Genomic DNA, 19,892 nt, shown 5'->3' on the forward strand with positions numbered 1-19,892 from the left:
ATCTCACTCGTGCTCATTGTGCTGTGTATCTCACTCGTGCTCATTGTGCTGTGTATCTCACTCGTGCTCATTGTGCTGTGTATCTCACTCGTGCTCATTGTGCTGTGTATCTCACTCGTGCTCATTGTGCTGTGTATCTCACTCGTGCTCATTGTGCTGTGTATCTCACTCGTGCTCATTGTGCTGTGTATCTCACTCGTGCTCATTGTGCTGTGTATCTCACTCGTGCTCATTGTGCTGTGTATCTCACTCGTGCTCATTGTGCTGTGGATCTCACTCGTGCTCATTGTGCTGTGGATCTCACTCGTGCTCATTGTGCTGTGGATCTCACTCGTGCTCATTGTGCTGTGTATCTCACTCGTGCTCATTGTGCTGTGGCTCTCACTCGTGCTCACTCTGCTGTGAGTCTCACTCGTGGTCACTCTGCTGTGGATCTCTCTCGTGCTCACTCCGCTGTGAGTCTCTCTCATGCTCGCTCTGGTGTGGATCTCTCTCGTGCTCACTCTGCTGTGAGTCTCACTCGTGCTCACTCTGCTGTGGATCTCTCTCGTGCTCACTCCGCTGTGAGTCTCTCTCATGCTCACTCTGCTGTTGATCTCTCTCGTGCTCGCTCTGCTGTGGGTCTCTCTTGTGCTCGCTCTTCTGTGGGTCCCTCTCGTGCTCAATCTGCTGTCGGTTTCTCTCGTGCTCAGTCCGCCACCAGTCTCGCTCATGCTCGCTCTACTGCAGGTCTCAGCCCGAGCCCGCTCTGCCCCCGCTGTGGGACTCAGCCCTATGGATGTTGTTCTGTTTTTAAGCAGGGGTTGAAAAATTAATTTGATGATACTTTCCAGAACCATGGCATTAATACAGTATGTCACAAAGAGAGCAGGTAATTGCGAGGACCCATTGAGTGGTTTTAGAATTTGTGAGTATTTATGGCAGGAAAGAGAATCCAGAATAAGTGAGTTCTTTTGATTTAATTCAAGAGTTTTTGGTTTCAGTTTGAAGAAGACCTAACTGAAGTCATATGTGAGTATAGTATCACTGAGGAAAGGAGATTGTTCAAAGTAGTTTAGGAAATAAGTTACCTCAGTAAAAGAGAAGACAGTAAGGGCTGCAGATGCTGGAAGTCAGAGTCAATCGATGTGAAGCTGGAAGAACACACCAGGTCTGGACTGACAAAGGGTTTCGATCCAAAATGTTGCTTTTCCTGTTCCTCTGATGCTGTCTGACCTGCTGTGCTTTTCCAGCTTCAATTCTATTGTCCTCAGTATGAGTGTTTGGTTTGTGAAACTTTCAGGTTAGGAGTGCTTGGTCAGAAAACTGCATTAGTTATTCAAAGCTGAGAAAGCGTTTGGTCTCAGTATGCGAATATTCCAAGAAATAATCCATATCCCACAAGCAGAAACTGAGAAAAACAGTTAAGTCAAACGTATAGCTTTCATAAAGAAAGAATATTTATCTGGATTTTGATTAACTTTGAAGTGATAGCGTTGTGGAGTGGATGACATTTATTTTGCTGCGTGTTTTGACATCTTTCAAATGGTGTTATATTTCGAAAATTTAGTTCACTTTATTTTATTTTTATTTCTTTTGTGTGATAAACAAGCCTTGCGTGCTAAAGATTCAGTGAAAGACTCCATGTATCATTAGCAACAAAAGAAAATATGATCCATCAAGCCAGATTTTATTCTGGGATCTGACTTGTTTAGAAGTAACATCAGCTGTGACCAAAACAATACAGAAATAAAAGCACACAACTTAGATTTATATTTTTATCTAGAACAGTGAGTTGAGGGTTATGGGCAGTATGTAGGAAAGTGGAGTTGAGACCAAAATTAGATCCTACACATTCCTATGTTTCTATACGTCTAACTATGATGTTGGATCTTATTTTCGATATAGGCTGAATACGACGGAATATCAAAAATACCAGAAATCAGAGCCATTGACATAAATAACCAATTAATTTCAGAGGCATTTAAATTTTGGACCTGCTTGACACTCTCATAATTATAAGTGGGATTGGAGGGTGGCCAAAAAGCCTAATTTAAATTATTAATCTAAGCCTTTTTAAAATATTTTCTTTATCTTGAACTGGTTTAGCCCTGGAAGTAGTGGAGTGCAGCAAGCCATTATTGCAAGTTAAATTCTCTGGTGAAAAACCTTTGGAATCCTTCAGTTAGTTTGTGTGCCTTGTCTTTTGTACTGGCTGATTTTGCTGTCCTGAGTTGTTGCTTTGTTTGCAATGTTGAGCGAGTACACAGACTGTGAACATGGAGAATGTGAATGCTGAAACTCCATGGTTATGCAATTTGGGTAAGGGGATTATGCTAAGAAGGTAGTTGCTGAAGTGAACGCATCAACATTTATGAAGCATCAGCATGATGTATGACTGAGTCTTCATGAATTCCATGTTAGTCATTCCAAAGTAAAAGTATCTGGACATTAAGACATTTGATACTTGTCAAGGAACAGATCAGCTGCAAACTGACTGTCCCTTATAAAACCTGATAAAAATGATGGGGGAATGTGAGGACTGCTGATGCTGGAGAGTCAGTCAAAAGATGTGGCGCTGGAAAAGCACAGCATCTGAGGAGTAAGCATCTTTGGAAAAGGCTTCACCATAAGGTTTTCAGTAACTAGGAGAAAGTGAGAATTTCCAAGGATGCCCAGCCTGAAGAACAATCACCTGATGAAGGAGCAGCACTCCGAAAGCTAGTGCTTCCAAACAAACCTATTGGACTATAACCTGGTGTTGTGTGGTTTTTAACTTTGTACACCTTGAAGAAGTTCTCCTCCTCCCTCCACAAGAATCTGTCAATCTCTCTCCCACTATCTCTCAGCCCCCTTCTCTCTTCACATTCCTGCAGAAGAGGTTATAAATGAAACGTTGAATCTCCTGCTCCTTGGATGTTGCCTGATCTGTTGTGCTTTTCCAGCGCCACACTTTTCGACACATAAGAATAATGTGGAGATGCCAGTGTTGGACTGGGATGGACAGGGTCAGAAGTCACGCAACTTTACCTGATGAAGGAGCACTGCTCTGAAAGATTGTGATTTTAAATAAACCTGTTGGACGAGAACCCTGGTGTCATATGACTTCCGACCAGATAAAAATGGTCACCCTACTTCTAAAGCATTGATCACCCTGCAACTTGATATCATGTATTTGTGAGGCTGAAGAGGAAAGAGCCATCATAATCATTGGGATTTATCAAACTTGTGCCATTGCATCACCTTGTAATTTGTGGTCTACTTTGGCATGCTTCTGCCCACTCTAAAATGGAATGCAATAAGACTGGAATTAGCAACAGAGAGAAAGTGGAGTAACTTCATTGGTCCTGATATAAGAGGTAAATAAATAAGTTACTTCTGTTAAAAAAAATGTAGTTTGTGAAACTTTCAGACTAGGAGTGTTATTTAGAAATCTGCATTGGTTATTCAAGCCAAGAAAGCTTAAAATCTCAGTTGCGTGAATATTCAAGGAAAAGACTTTTAAATCACATGCACTTTTGAAAACCTGTCCATTCGGTGGATTATGTCTCTTTTCTGATTAGCTCATGGGATGTGGTCATCATAGGCAAGGCCAGCATGAATTGTCCATCCCTAATCACCTTTCAGCACCATTTCACTGCTGGGAGAAAACCTGTAAAATTTATCTGATGGGTATCTTAGAATCTCACGCATGGACACTATCCAGACAAGGAGTAATACCACAGAAGCAAGACACCATCTTATAGGGACCGACCTGGACAGAATTGTGTACGTCAGTAAAGATGCCTGGACTTTAGTGAAGTGTGCTGCTTCCAGATGCACTAATTTGGAAGGAGGTCAACCAGAAATTTATCACTTGTGAGCAGACATCTAAAATTAATCTGTGAAATTGCCATCATTCTCCAGGTGCTGGTGAATACTTTCAACTTTCAACTTTTACGTTATTGAAGAGTTTTAGAAGCCTATCAGTAACATTTTATGAACATCAGCTATTGAGTGTGAACCAGTACACCAGAGTGGCACGGTTGCTCAGTGGTTAGCACTGCTGCCTCACTGTACCAGGGACCCAGGTTCGATTCCAGCCTCAGGTGACTCTCTGTGGGGAGTTTGCACATTCTCCCCGTGTCTGTGTGGGTTTCCTCTGGGTGCTCCGGTTTCCTCCCACAGTCCAAAGATGTGCAGGTCAGGTGAATTGGCCATGCTAAATTGCCCACAGTGTTTGGTGCATTAGTCAGGGGTAAATATGGGGAATGGGGCTGGGTGGGTTACTCTTCGGAGGGTTGGTGTGGACTAGTTGGGCTGAACGGCCTGTTTTCACACTGTAGGGAATCTAATCTAATCAAAAGGTTTTATATATATATATATATATATATATATATACACACCTTGCTTCCCATGAGAAATCAGTACATTGTTTTCCACATAGGTACCAGGAAACAGCAGGTATGTGTCCTTGGCTTTGACCTACTCTGCTTTGCCCAGGGTGTGATTGACAATCCAATTAGGCATCTAAGTTCTATGTACTATCCCTGTCAGCATCATGCCAAATATGATTGAAACTAAACTCCTGGCAGATCTAAAAGGAATTAACACAGTTTAATGTGCAATCAAAATAGTTATTGCATTGATATTCAAATTATTATTGGGAATATAATTCTTTCCACTTCAGTGCTTTCAATTCTAACAAGGAGCTTATGTGCATGGCTACTGCTTTATCTTTGCAGTTCCTGAGGCGGGAGGATGACAATGCTTGTCAGTGTCACAGTGTGTGTATGATCAACACTCTATTTGAATTCGGGTGCTATTCATCCAGTTTCATATGGGACAGTCCAGTGTGCAGCTTGTCCAGTACTGAATGCCTTTATGTCCATGCAGATTTGTTTTGGAGTCATTAACAGGGCTCAATGAGTATCACTGTCACGTCTGGGACCAAAGGTGATTGTATCTTTCTGATTGTGCACTGTAGATGAACTCACTTAAAGTGATAGCTCATGAATTTTGTGCGTGTGTCTGTGTCTGTGTGTCTGTCTGTGTGTCTGTCTGTATGTGGCCAAAATGTTCACTTGTTTCCTCCAAATTGCTCCTTCTTCCTGTCCTCAAAGACACTCGGTCTACAGATTGAGAATTGTCAGTGATAGAGCAGCCATTCCCCTCCACCCCGGCTTGATCAATTTCTTTCATCAGTTTGTCCACTGAGGTGCTCAAATGGTCTGCATGTTAGCAGCCTGAGCAATGATGAGGAAAAGCTTAAGATCTCAGCTGCAAGACAATGCACGAGCGCTGGTCATGGATCTGCCAAAAGTTCATATCCATGTGTTGCTTTGTGCAACAGGATGGTAAACACATGAGATCTGAATTCTTGCACATGTGACCATTTTAAGAAAGTTCCTGGACATATATCCAATGACTAAAACTGCTGATCATGCCCTGAAGGTTTTCTTTTGTTGAAAGTAGCATCATGGAGATCAAAGTCAGAGATATATATGTATGTATTTCCATATAATGAAAAGCAAATGCTTTAAAAGGCTAATGCAGACCTGCCTGCAGACATTTCATATTAGTCATTTGTTTGACTTATCTGTATAATCATTCAACCACACAATAGTGTTATACAAAACTTATTTCCAGTATGATTTAGAATTTAGACAACTAAGCTATTGTCTGTGGAATATTTGCCCTTTGAGGCACTTACAGAAAGCTGACCACAATAGTGATTTACAAGAACATTGCAATAATAAGGATAACAGATGTAAAATCAGCTGTCTTTGAAGTAAATAGCATGGAACTAGTTTATGATGTTTTCCCGCAGGGGGATTCAGTTAAGGGCTTGATCACTTAACAAAGCTGCCATGCTTGAGGGAAAATGGTATAATAAAGGGCTTAGACATTAAAAATTAATGTAGATACATTTCAAAAAAGTACAATGAAACATGTACATTACTGTCATCAGGCACTTGCTATCTGTTGAAGTTTGAAGTATAGCCTGTGGGCTGTTTTTGCTTTGAACTGAACTCCAATTAAAACTGAGACCAAGAATAAACTAACAAACATAATTTACATTTAAAGACAGTGAGGTAAATTACCCTTGTAACTAAAAAAGACTTTCCACAGGGGGAAAAAAGACACAAAGGGGATTTGTATTGACTTAAGTTGCTCAGTGATGCTTGATCCCTGAGTTTGTTGTGGAGTAACCCTGCTTGTGAATAACGTTGGGCTCAAAAGGCAGATGTGCAGGTTGTAGCCCCATTTTAATAATTTTAAATTGATTCAAGTTTGTCCCACACCAAAAATTTACCTATTTCATCCTAGTACAACTCCTAATGTGCAGCTTGTCTGCTTAGATTGATGTGGGATGTTTGATTGACTTGTCAAACAGAAGTTGCCTGACCATTTCTGGGCATTGCCTTTTGTACTTTTCCCACATATTATTTCATTAGGATTGCACTTTTCTTATTGAATTGGTTCTGTGGAAGGCCACTGTTTTGAATGACATGACTTTTACTTTCAAATAAATGTTCTGCAATGTACCTGCTTACAGCTGCAACATAAATCGTTAAATAAAATGCTCAGAGTGACAATTCCTTCAGGGTTCAAGGGTACATCGTGATTTAAGCAAAGATATGAGGGGGCATTATCATGTGCTTAGGGCATCATAAATTACTTTGAAACCAATATATTGCTATTGCATTGTAGTTACTGCAGTGTAGGAGAACACATTGTAGATTGCAAGATCCCCTGAACAGCAAATGATTCATGTGATCTATTTATTTTGGTTATATTGCCTGAGGGGAGGGGTGGGGCGGATATTGATCAAGACACAGGGAGAACTCACTGTTCACCTATGGAATCCTTTACGTGCACCTGGACAGGCCGATGATGTCTGGGGGGCAACATTTTCACCACTGTTCTTGTAGAAAGGAAGTATCAGCTGGACAAACAGTGAATGTTTCCCAGATGGCCAGGTCTGCAAGACTGCAAAGCGCAGCAGATGGTACCTATGTGGGTATGAATACTCCTCACATGAATGCCATTTCACACAGCAAGAGAAAAGACTCATGTTCCATTAATGTTCAGGTCACAGCAGTATCATTACGTAAGGCCATTCTCAATATGTGTGAAACATTAGGCACATCCTATGACCTCATTAATGAATAAAAGAAGCAAAACTGTTAACAGGAAAACCTTATGTAAATCTGGAATGCACTGCCTGAGTGTGTGATGAAGGCAGGCTCAATCGAGGCATTCAAAAGGGAACTAGGTGGTTATTTGAAAAGGAACAATTGCAGGGAGAAGGCAGGTGAATGGCACTCAGTGAGATGCACATATACAGAACCAGTCTAGATGCAAGGGGCAGAAAGGTCTACTGTACTGTAACAATTCTATGATACTGTAAAGCTTCAAAGGTGAATACAACCAGAGTTGTAATCTGCTTTTCAGACTCAGGATCAAGCTGGTGAAAGGCAGGTTTGGAATTTATCTCAGAAAATTCCTGAGGCAAAGAACAATTAACGCATGGCAAGTTAGTGCAGATGCAATAATGGAGGCAAGAAATCTTGGTGTAATTAAGCATATGCCCTCTCCCACAATGGAAAACAACTTCTCCAGCTCTACCTTCTCAATTCTGAGGGGATTGACAGGGTAGATACAAAAGGGATGCTTCCCTTTGTGGAAGAGCAAAAGAGCAGGACCAAAGAGCAAAATCTCAGAGTAACAGGCAGCCCATTTAGAACAGAAGTGAGGAGTATTTGTTTCTCTCTCAGAGGGTGGTGAACCTGTGAAATTCTTCACCACAGAGGGTCATAGAGGCTGGGTGGCTGTGACAGATTTTTAATTAGAAAGTGAATCAAAGTTTATGGAGAAAAGGCAGGGAAGTAGATTTTGAGGATTATCAACTATTGTGAGATGGGGCAGGACCTCATTGAATATCAGAGCTGACTTGATGGGCTGACTGGCCCATCTTATAATAGAGAGATGGTGATGTAGTTGGGGATATTGTTGATCCTGTATTTTAGAGGGCCAGTGTATTTCTGAGTTTTGGGTTCAAATTTCACTTCAGCAGCTGGTGGAATTTAATTCCAATTAATATAACCTGGAAATGATTGTGTATCTCAGTAAAGGTGAGTGTCAAATTGGTTGCAATTAAAAATCCAACTGGTTCGCTAGTGTTCCTTAGGGAAGAAAATCTGCAATCCTGACTGGGTTTGGCCTATGTATGACATCAAATCTAAGGAACTGCAGTTGTAGAAGAGAAATTTATCATAGTCCAACCTGACCATAGAGCCACTCTCTCATTAAGGAGAGACGACTGGTGAAGTTTTCACCTGAGAGCCACCATATCTCATGGAAGGGGCGAGGTTGAGAAGGCGTGACTTTTATAGTAACCTCAGCCACACTGTTGGCATTACTTTGCATTACAAACCAGCCAACTGAGCAAACCGACTCGTGTCTATTGACTATTTTCTATTCCCTGAAATGGTCAAACAAACCACTTGGTTGAAGGGAAACCCCATTCACCCATTGTACTCTTTGCTACCTTCCCCCCACCCTCCTCTCTGACCTATCACCTCCATCCCCACCCCCCCCTCCCCATTCACGATGCTGCCTGAGCTCTTGTGGTTTTCCAGCACCACTCTAATCTAGACTGAAGGGAAATTAAGGCTGGGCAGCAAGTACTAGCCTTGACCATGATGCTCACAACATGGGAAAGTGGAAAAAACAAAAGAAATAATGGACAATATGATGTTGGGCTGATCTATAGAGCTACCTTCTATATTCATCTTGTAATGACCATCTCATGAGATGTCAGCATACATTGAGAGAAATTCTTACGGCATCGTTAATTTGTTAAAATATAATTGTCAACTGTTACGTCATTAACTCTGTGATAATTGGTATGGTAACTTTGAGTTGCAAAGTGTATAACCTAAGCAGGCAGTAGGCTAAAACACAAAAGCAAGATTTTGCAGATATTGGAAATCTGAAAGAAAACCAGAAAATCTGAGAAATAGACAGGAGGCCAGGTAGCATCTGTTAGAAAAAAAGAGTTAATGTAACGGGTGGATCACCTTTCGTCAAAACTGAGACATAGCTTGTTAACAATGTAAGAATTTTATTCAATAGCACTAGTTCCAGTTGAAGATGGGTCAATTTTTGTTATCTATATTTTACTAGTCAAGAGGCAGATGTCACACAGATGTAATAAAAATATTAAATAATTGATTAGTCTTTTGAATAATATTGTTGCTTAGTTGGTAGTACTGTCACCTTTGTGGATTCAAGTCCAACTATAGAAACCTGAGCAAGCTTTGGAGGAGTGCTGCTATTAGTATATGTGCAGAGTTTTGGATGAGATATTAACCTGAAGCCTACATTTGTCCATCTGATAGATCCCATGGCACTGTTTAAATAAGGATCTGGGGAATTACCCTGAAGGCCTGTCCAATATTCATTCCCCTCACCAATTTCAATAAAACAGTTTATTTGGTGATGACCACATTTCTATGTGAAAATAAAATGCTGTCTTGTGACTATACATTGAAATCAATGGTTAAAAAGAGCCATTACGGTTATAAAGAAACAGTTTTTTCTTTTGCTTTGAGTATTCTGAAATTTCTAAGGTAATTAGCTTGAATCCTTCAAAATAATGCGGTTCTTTTGGCATCACCACTGTAATCATCTTTACATCTTGTCCTTAATAAATGTAAACAAAAACCAGAAATCGCTGGAAAAGCTCAGCAGGTCTGCCAGCATCTGTGGTGAGAAACCAGAATTAATGTTTCAGGCCCACTGACCTTTCCTCAGGAGTATAAAGATGTCTAATGACTCTGTCCTTTTAAAGCAAGTTAATATAATGTGGAACACTCATATTTTCCACTGCTATTGTCTCAGAATATATGCCATTGCAAATAATAAAGTTCTGCTGATGATCCGATGGTTAACTGTAATGTAAGGTGTGGAACTAACCCATACAAGATAGGATGTTTTTCTTTATTCATTTGTGGGATGTGGATGTTGCTAGCTGAGCCAGCATTTAGTTCCTGTCCCTGGTTACCCTTGAGAAAGTGGTGGTGAGCTGCCTTCTTGAACCGCTACAGTCCATCTGCTGTGAGTTGACCCAGAATGCCATTAGGGAGGGAATTCCTGGATTTTGACATAGCAATGGCGAATGAATGGCAATATATTTACAAGTCAGAATGGTGAGTGGCTTGGAGGGGAACTTTAAGGTAGTGGTGTTCCCATGTACTTGCTGCCCTTGTCCTTCTAGATGAAAGTAGTCATGGGTTTGGAAGATGCTGTCTGAGGATCCTTGGTGAAGGTTTAATTTCTATTTTGAGCCAAGTCAGCTGATCTCAGCTAAAGTTAAAAATCACACAACACCAGGTTATAGTCCAACAGGTTTAATTGGAAGCACTGGCTTTCGGAGTGCTGCTCCTTCATCAGGTGGTGGTGGATGAAGGAGCAGTGCTCCGAAAGCTAGTGCTTCCAATTAAACCTATTGGACTATAACCTGGTGTTGTGTGATTTTTAACTTTTTACACCCCAGTCCAACATCTCCAAATCATGATGATCTCAGCCAAAGCAATGTTTGGCATAGTACAGTTCCTCAGGGACTATAGCCTGGTGTTGTGTGATTTTTAACTTTGTACACCCCAGTCCAACACCGGCACCTCCAAATCATGATGATCTCAGCCAAAGCAATGTTTGGCATAGTACAGTTCCTCAGTGCCCAAGAGCTTGGACAGAGAAAGAAATCAGTCAGAGTACTAATTAGCATTCACTAATACAACTGATAAATATAGTGCCATGGACATCAAGTGGGGGTAAGATTTAGCTCAGCTGGGTTAAACCCTAAAACAAAGTAATGTGCAAATGTTCACTGTCTTAGTTTCTCATATGCAGGAGGAGCAGTCCAAACCTGTAGACCAAATAATCTGGTAAGCAGGAGAGGTCATTGTTGTAGGCATGCAGGGGAAATGGGGGGATGAATTTAAAAATAAATCACATTTTTTGCACCCAGATTGGAACACGAAGGGCTCTATTTTGCACCGAAATCACACACATGTCCTGCAGCGTTGAGGTAGATTTTTAAAAATCATTCTTGATTTAGAAGAGAGCTATGCAACTTAAGAGTCTAGTTTTGGGAGCTCTTAAATACCTGAACAAGGATGTTTATTGACTTTGGAAAAGTGTCGCCTTCATTTCAGACCTTTCAGTTTGATGAGTTTGTCCAGACAAGCAGGCTATTTGAATTCAATAGGCAGAGCAAAACTTGGGGGCATTAATACAAGTGAATGAAAGCACTCAGATAAACTGCTACAAAGCAGTTATTTTTGCAGGGCCATTTCCTTCTAGAATAGACGGTTGTACGTGTGGTGAGTGTGGACTCACAACGAGCAGGATGAGTTCCAACAAGAGGAAGATATCTTGGCTATAGAAGCAGATGGGTTGACATGCACCAGTGATGTTAATCGCAGGGATCATGTGGAGCTTCTGAAGGTGGCAGTGGAATTTGACAACATTTCATCTGCTAAAATAGCATGAATTATTTTTCCATATCTTCAAGATGACTGTGTGACTAGTGTGATGTGGATGGGAAGGTGGAGTGATAAATATGGTTTGCATCATGTAGAGAGCTTAATGGGGAATCAGGACTTTTACAGATTTTTTTTCATTACAACAGAGGAACTATGAGAGGCTTAATATGCAACTTTAATAAATGTCTAATGGCTAAAAAATAGCCAGTGAAAACAGGAAGACTTGCCATTTTGGACAAAGGTCCCTTCCATAAGAATGGGGGAGAATCATTTGATGATTTTCTTTCATGACAAGAAAGTGTTTTTTAAAACTAAATTGTAAATTATATATATGCATTTTCTTTATCAGTTTTGCGACATGTTTCAATATTATGAAAAATGACAAACATTCATTCCAATAATTTGAGCAGTTTGGTGTTTCAACTGACAGAAGGACCTTTCAAAGTTTCTTAGGATTGGAAACAGCTCACACCCACCTTTTCTCTTTTCAGATGTCACCACGCCATTGTCTATGGCTGGAAACCAAATCCTATTTTGTCAACTTTGCACTCTTTCGGATGCAAGTGTTTAATACAGTGACAATACAAAAAGGTCAATGCAAACCATTGAAAACCAGATTCTACGGTTTGAAATACTTTAACCGTATTAGGACAACAAGACAGCAAAGACAAGCAATGACATTTTATTCAGATTAATGTAGATTAGATAATATCCATTTTGTCTGCTCTTACTGTTTATAAAAGAAATGCTAGGCTGTTGTTTGTCGGCACAATTCGTGCAGCAGATGGCTGGAACAGAAGGGTTGGGGATTAGTGTGACATTCAATTGCTATACAACAGATATCTACTTCCAATCCTTTCAGAGCATATGCAATGTTACTATGCAAGTGACTAAGATCCACTTCATTTTCAATAAGTGAAAGAGACAGGTCTGTTTAAGTCACAGAAGGGCAATGAGATGAAACATTGGGAAGCATGGAATTCCTCCATTCTATAAACACACTAAAAAAATACACATGGAATGTGGAAAAAAATGCTAGTGGGCTATTTGTCTATCTGTGGCCTTTCACCACTTCAAATATCTCAAATGTTGTTTAGTAAGAAAGTATCAGACAGGCAGATCTACAAACATAGCTTCACTTGGCAGTAGTAAAGATTGCAAATCTGAGTCTCAAGGTGACTGCATCACCTTGCAATACTTCCAGGAATTTATTTTTGTTCTTGAGATGTGAATGTCATGAGCAAGGCAAGCAATACTTACCTCTATTTGCCTTTGACAAAGTGATCAGGAAGGGGCTTGTTGAATCATTGCAGGCCATGTGGTATAGTTAGATCCATAATGGCTTGCTTCTGCTATGCTGGTTTCAGACAATTCAGTGGTTTGCTCCCTATTTCAGAGGGGTTTATGAGTTAACCATACTGCTGTGCATTTGGATTAGTGTTTCGGCCAGACCAGATATTATTTTTAATTCCAAAATTATTTATTATTTGCATTTGTATTTCCCTAGCTGTTATGTTGGGATTTGACCAAACATCTCCAGAACATGATTCTGGGCCTCTTCATTAATAGTCTAGTAGCATTACCACTAAGCTACCATCTCCACTTACTTTAATGAGCACTGTGCGTTCTTCCAAACAGCTGACACTGCTCTCACTGGGTGACCTTCTCTAATAGAGCTGGCATGGTCTGGCATATGCAGTCCTCACTTTCTCCTGTACTCCTGGTCCTGTAGGAAGAAGAAGTCTCAGCTCTGCACCACCATGTCCATCAGAGTCGCCGCTGGTGAAGCAGGGTGCCAATTTCCCCTTTCTGCCCTGTCAGGGGCAAATGTCAAAAACCATACAGGACAATTCGAACTGACAGTCATTGTCTGTATGCACAATAGACTTTTAAAGATGGCATCGGCCTCAGGGTTACTGGTGAATTGCCGGATATCCACTGAGTAGGGAATTGTTTCAAGAAAGGTGGGTTGTAGGTGGGGCTAGAATCGGCTGCGGACAGTTAATGAGGCGAGGTTGGTACGCAATGGCAAGAAAATCCATCAGGTGTTGTCATAAAATTCTCTCTCCAAAAAATCCAACTCAACTTGACCTAAGCCAAACAAAAAGTAAGATTCAGTCATAATGTCTGATAATGGACAACAATCCATTGGCAATCCATTTCATGACAGATGTACTAACTGGGCAATGACCTATATCATATTGTCACCCAGTAGCCAGACCCAAATGGCCCAGCAGAATCCATCGCACATAATGTCAAATTGCCGATCATTTAATATCAAGCAGCAAAACAACATTTTCACATTGCAATGCTGCACTTCCATACTACACTAGTGGAGAAGGGATTACCATCACAGCACAACATATGCTTGCAATGCAAGTGTGAACAATCTTGCTCAGCATCCAAGTGTAAACATTCTGAGACACAGGACATTCTTCTTCAAAGACAGAGGAAAATAAAAGAGGTGTGAAACAAGGAGACCAGTACAGAACTACTAACTTTGTGCCAGCAACGACATAAACATAAATTGCTGGAAAAGTTCAGAACTGAGGAAGGGTCACTGGACTGAAATGTTAACTCTGATTTCTTTCTACAGATGCTGCCAGATCTTCTGAATCTTCCTAGCCAGTTCTGGTTTTAATTCTGATTTTCAGCATCCACAGTTCTATTGATTTTTTATTTACCAAGTCTGTGCTCTTGTCAATCTGGGTAAAACACACAAACCTTCATGTTCATTTCTTCCTTGCTCTGCCTGCCAAGTTCTTGAGGTTTGAGGTTCTAAACTCTCCCACACAACTCTTTTACTTCCCACTTTACCCTCCGATTCCCAGGTCTATGCCACCCATCATGGTACACTGTCCTGCCATGGAAACGAGGGTGGTGGTTACTGTCAATGATCCTGCCCCTCACATAGTCACCCACATTTTCCAATGCACCTCCATATGTCTCCCACCCATGTATGTTGAATTGTCCATCACAATTATTCTCCCCTATGCATCCCAGCATGTTGTCTCCAACCCCATAATTGTGCACCAAAGCAGTTGCCCCTGATATTCCCCACCCCAAACATCAGTGAACAGACTCTCGAGGACTGACTGTGGGCAACCCCTGACAAAGTTGGAAGGACATGTCTGAATGCTGACTGACAGAACTCTGACTGATTTCTGTGCAGCTTTCTTATTGAGTTACTGCTAATGCCCTGACTGTTGGAGCTGAACATGCACTGAGTGCACTGGGGCCCACTCTGGCCTGGAGGAGCAAGTGGGCAGCTGGCAACTGCTCCAAATTTTATGTTGGGAATTGTTGCTGATTAGTTTGTCTCTGCCACGTGGGAAAATAGCAAACTACATATAAATGAGGCCATATTAGTGCATGCAAGAAGTCCCCCTCTCTGTTCGTAAGTGAGATTCTCATTTTGTTGTTAAAAATTCCTGTGGAAAATCAGGCTTTATCTTACAAACATTGAGAAACTCATGTTATGATCCTGCCATATTTTCCGAAGTAGCTCGCCATATTGTCCAGGGGCTGAGAAGATTGTTTCTTGGTGAAAGGAGGTAATCCAAGTTGGAGGACGGGAAAAATTTCTGGCAGTAAATAGCTGCTCCTTTTTTTGAGGTATTTTAGGTGTTGCAGGTAATATCCTTGAATTCCAGGAGCAGCAATTATTGGTTTGTATGCTATTGCATTGTTTTGGAACTTTGGAGAAAAAAAATTAAAACAACGCATTTTTAAAAAGGAGAGGGATCGACAATAGGCAGCACATGGTCATTCATTGCAGGACAGAGAGAAAGAAACCCACACTGCTAACTGACACAGCAGTGAATCTGCGCTGTTAATACCTTTGCTGTTTGAATTCATGTATCGCTGGACATCAGAGAAAATGAACAAACAGTGAAATTCACAACTGATCTTGGGGGAACCTGTTTGAGAGAGGCCAAAGCTCAGAAGCTGATAAGTAAATAATGTTTAGTGTGGCCTTACTGTAAGTCTGCAGTAGTGAGTAGAAAGGGTTCTTTCTTGATTAAATGTTTCATTGAGGTATGTTTCTTGATTAAACTTGAAAATATAAGCCATAAGTACTAAGATAGCCTGGAGCAGTGTTTGTAGAGAAATAAGACAGTGCTATTTTCTTGAACTAAGATTGAAAGAAGCAAAAATGGCCTTTAGTAGAATGATATGCTCTTCTTGTCGGATGTGGGAGTTTAGAGAGAGCTTACATGTTACTGAGGATTATATCTACAATAAATGCCGTTGGTTGCAAATCCAATCAGCTTGAACATACTGGTTGGAGAGACAGTTAGAGGCAATGAGGAATTTACAAGGGCAAGGGGGTGTGAGGGATGGCAGTTATAGGAAGGGAGAAAAGTTGCAGATACAGTCACATAGATGGGTTAACTCCAGGAAAGATAAAAGAGTTAGGCAGGTAGTGCTGAAGTCTTCTGTGGCTATCTCCATTTCAAACAAGTATGCTGTTTTGGAAAATATAGGGAATGATTATCCGGGGAATGTAGCACAAACAGCCAAGTTTCTGGTATCGAGACTGGCTCTAATGCAATGAGGGGTACATCAGGTTCCCAGAGATCAATTGTGTTAGGGGACTCTCTAGTCCAAGGCACGGGTAGACGTTTCTGTGGCCAGCATCGAAAAATCAGAATGGTGTGTTACCTCCTGGTGCCAGGATCAAGGATGTCTCAGAGAGGGTGCAGAATGTTCTCAAGGGGGAGAGGGGCCAGCAGGAGGTCATTGTCCACATTGGAATCAATGACATAGGAAGGGAAAAGAATGAGATTCTGAAAGGAGAATCTGAAATGTTAGGCAGGAATTTAAAAAGGAGGACCTCGAGAGTAGTAATATCTGGATAACTCCCTGCGCTAAGAACTCATGAGGATAGGAATAGGAGGATAGAGCAGATGAATGCATGGCTGAGGAGCTCTTGTGTGGAAGAAGGATTCACGTTTTTGGATCATTGGAATCTCTTCTGGGGTAGAAGTGACCTGTACAAGAAAGGAAGGATTACATCTGAATTGGAAGGGGACTAATATACTGGCAGGGAGATTTGCAAGAGCTGCTCAGGAGGATTTAAACTAGTAAGGTGGGGGGGTGCGTTGGGACCCAGGGAGATAGTGAGGAAAGAGATCAATCCGAGACTGTGAAGTTGAGAAAAGAGGCGAATCAAACAGTCGGGGTAGGCAGGGACAAAGCTGCGAACAAGGTAGGACTGATAAATTAAACTGCATTTATTTCAATGCAAGAGGCCTAACAGGGAAGGCAGATGGACTCAGGGCATAGTTAGGAACGTGGGACTGGGTTATCATAGCAATTACAGAAACATGGCTCAGGGATGGGCAGGACTGGCAGCTTAATGTTCTAAGATACAAATGCTACATGAAGGACAGAAAGGGAGGCAAGAGAGGAGGGGGAGTGGTTTTTTTGATAAGGGATATCATGACAACTTACTGAGGGAAAATATTCCCAGAAATGCATCCAGGGAAGTTATTTGGGTGGAACTGAAAAATAAGAAAGAGATGATCACCTTTTTGGGATTGTATTATAGACCTCCCAACAGTCAGCGGGAAATTGAGAAACACATTTGTAAGGAGATCTCAGTTATCTGTAAGAATAATGGGGTGGTTACGGTAGGGGATTTTAACTTTCCAAACATAAACTGGGAATGCCATAGCGTTAAGGGTTTAGATGGAAAGGAATTTGTTAAATGTGTACAAGACAATTTTCTGATTCAGTATGTGGATGTACCTACTAGAGAAGGTGCAAAACTTGACCTACTCTTGGGAAATAAAGCAGGGCAGGTGACTGAGGTGTCAGTGGGGAGCACTTTGGGGCTAGCGACCATAATTCTGATTAAAATAGTGATGGAAAAGGATAGACCAGATCTAAAAGTTGAAATTCTAAATTGGAGGAAGGCTAATTTTGACAGTATTAGGCAGGAACTTTCAAAAACTGACTGGGGGCAGATGTTCGCACGTAAAGGGATGGCTAGAAAATGAGAAGCCTTCAGGAATGAGATAACGAGAATCCAGAGAGAGTATTCCTGTTAGGGTGAAAGGAAAGGGTTTTTACAAATATATTAGGGACAAAAGGGTTGCTAGGGAGAGAATAGGGTCCCTCAAAGATCAGCAAGGCGGCCTTTATGTGGAGCTGCAGGAGATGGGGCAGATACTAAATGAGTATTTTGCATCAGTGTTTACTGTGGAAAAGGGCATGGAAGGTTTATGAATGTAGGGAAATAAATGGTGACATCTTGAAAAAATGTCCATATTACAGAGGAGGAAGTGCTGGAAGACTTGAAATGCATAAAAGTGGAATAATTCTCAGGACTTGATTAGGTGTACCCTAGAACTCTGTGGAAAGCTGGAGAAGTGATTGCTGGGCCCATTGCTGAGATATTTGTATCATCGATAGTCACAGGTGAGGTGTCAGAAGACTGGAGGTTGGCAAACGTGCTGCCTCTGTTTAAGAAGCGTGGTAAGGACAGAGAACTATAGACCAGTGAACCTGACGTCGGTGGTGGGCAAGTTTTTGGAGGGAAGCCTGAGGGACAGGATGTACATGTATTTGGAAAGGCAAGGACTGATTAGGCATAGTCAGCATGGCTTTGTGCATGGGAAATCATGTCTCACAAACTTGATTGAGTTTTTTGAAGAAGTAACAAAGAAGATTGATGAGGAAGAAGTGACAGATGGAGTTTAATTTAGATAAATGCGAGGTGCTGCATTTTGGGAAAGCAAATCTTAGCAGGACTTATACATTTAATGGTAAGGTCTGAGGGAGTGTTGCTAAACAAAGAGACCTTGGAGTGCAGGTTCATAGCTCCTTGAAAGTGGAGTCGCAGGTAGATAGGATAGTAATGAAGGCGGTTGGTATGCTTTCCTTTATTTGTCAGAGTATTGAGTATAGGGGTTGAGAGGTCATGTTGCGGCTGTGCAGGATATTGCTTAGGTCACTGTTGGAATATTGTGTGCAACCTTGGCCTTCTCCTTTTCAGAAGGATGTTGCGAAACTTGAAAGGGTTCAGAAAAGATTTACAAGCATGTTGCCAGAGTTGGAGGATTTGAACTACAGGGAGAGGTTGAATAGGCTGGGCTGTTTTCCCTGGAGCATCGGAGGCTAGGGGTGACCTTATAGAAGTTTATAAAATCATGAGGGACATGGATAGGATAAATAGACAAAGTCTTTTCCCTGGGGTGGGACAGTCCAGAACTAGAGGCCATAGGTTTAGGGTGAAAAGGGAAAGATATAAAAGAAATCTAAGGGGCAACCTTTTCACGCAGAGGGTGGTACGTGTATGGACTGAGCTGCCAGAGGAAGTGGTGGAAGCTGGTATAATTGCAACATTTAACAGGCATCTGAATGGGTATATGAATAGAAATGGTTTAGAGGGATATTGGCTGGGTGCTGGCAGGTGGGACTAGATTGGGTTGCGATATCAGGTCGGCATGGACAGGTTGGTTTGAAGGGTCTGTTTCCGTGCTGTTCATCTCTATGACTCTGTGGCTCTGTTGCCAATTTGATAGCCAACCCTATATCAACCCCAGTATTTCAGCTGTCTAATATATCACCCCCAACACCAACAGATCTTTGCGCAGTAAACTGTCACGTATCACATTATAAAATGTCTTTTTTGAAATCCAAATATGCTACATCTACTGGAACACCTGTCTTTATTTGGTTATTATATCCTCTGAGAAGTTTAATAAATTTACCAAACATGATTTCCCTTTCGCAAAGCCATTGTATCTCTTTCTGATTATATTCTGATTTTCTAAGTGTCCTGGTACTCTTTAGGTAGTGCCAAAGAAATATGCATGACTTACCTTCACGCTGTTCTAATGGGTTCAGGAATGGCCGATAAGCCCCATGTGTGATCTACCACATAGAATCGTAGAATTCCCTACAGTATGGAAGCAGGCCAATCAGTCCATTGAGCCCACACCCATCCTCCAAATGGTGTTTGAAGGATTTGGGTGGATGTGGAGATTTGTGCACTGTCTGCGAGACTTTGCCTTTGTGTGCTGCTGACAAAGTGTCTTCATCTATTTGGTAGCTTCCCATTTGGATTAGTTGCACGTCAAAGACCTGAATGAGGGGTTGCTTGGTCACTTCGGGACTATATTGGAGAAGGGTGACACATCCAGTTTGTTAAAATCATAATTAAATGGACTGTTAATATGTTGTGGTTCTGTTCGCCGAGCTGGGAATTTGTGTTGCAGATGTTTCGTCCCCTGTCTAGGTGACATCCTCAGTGCTTGGGACCCTTCTGTGAAGCGCTTCTGTGATCTTTCCTCCGGCATTTGTAGTGGTTTGAATCTGCCGCTTCCGGTTGTCAGTTCCAGCTGTCCGCTGCAGTGGCCGGTATATTGG

This window comes from Chiloscyllium plagiosum, chromosome 33 (assembly GCF_004010195.1).
Source record: "Chiloscyllium plagiosum isolate BGI_BamShark_2017 chromosome 33, ASM401019v2, whole genome shotgun sequence".
NCBI lineage: Eukaryota > Metazoa > Chordata > Chondrichthyes > Orectolobiformes > Hemiscylliidae > Chiloscyllium > Chiloscyllium plagiosum.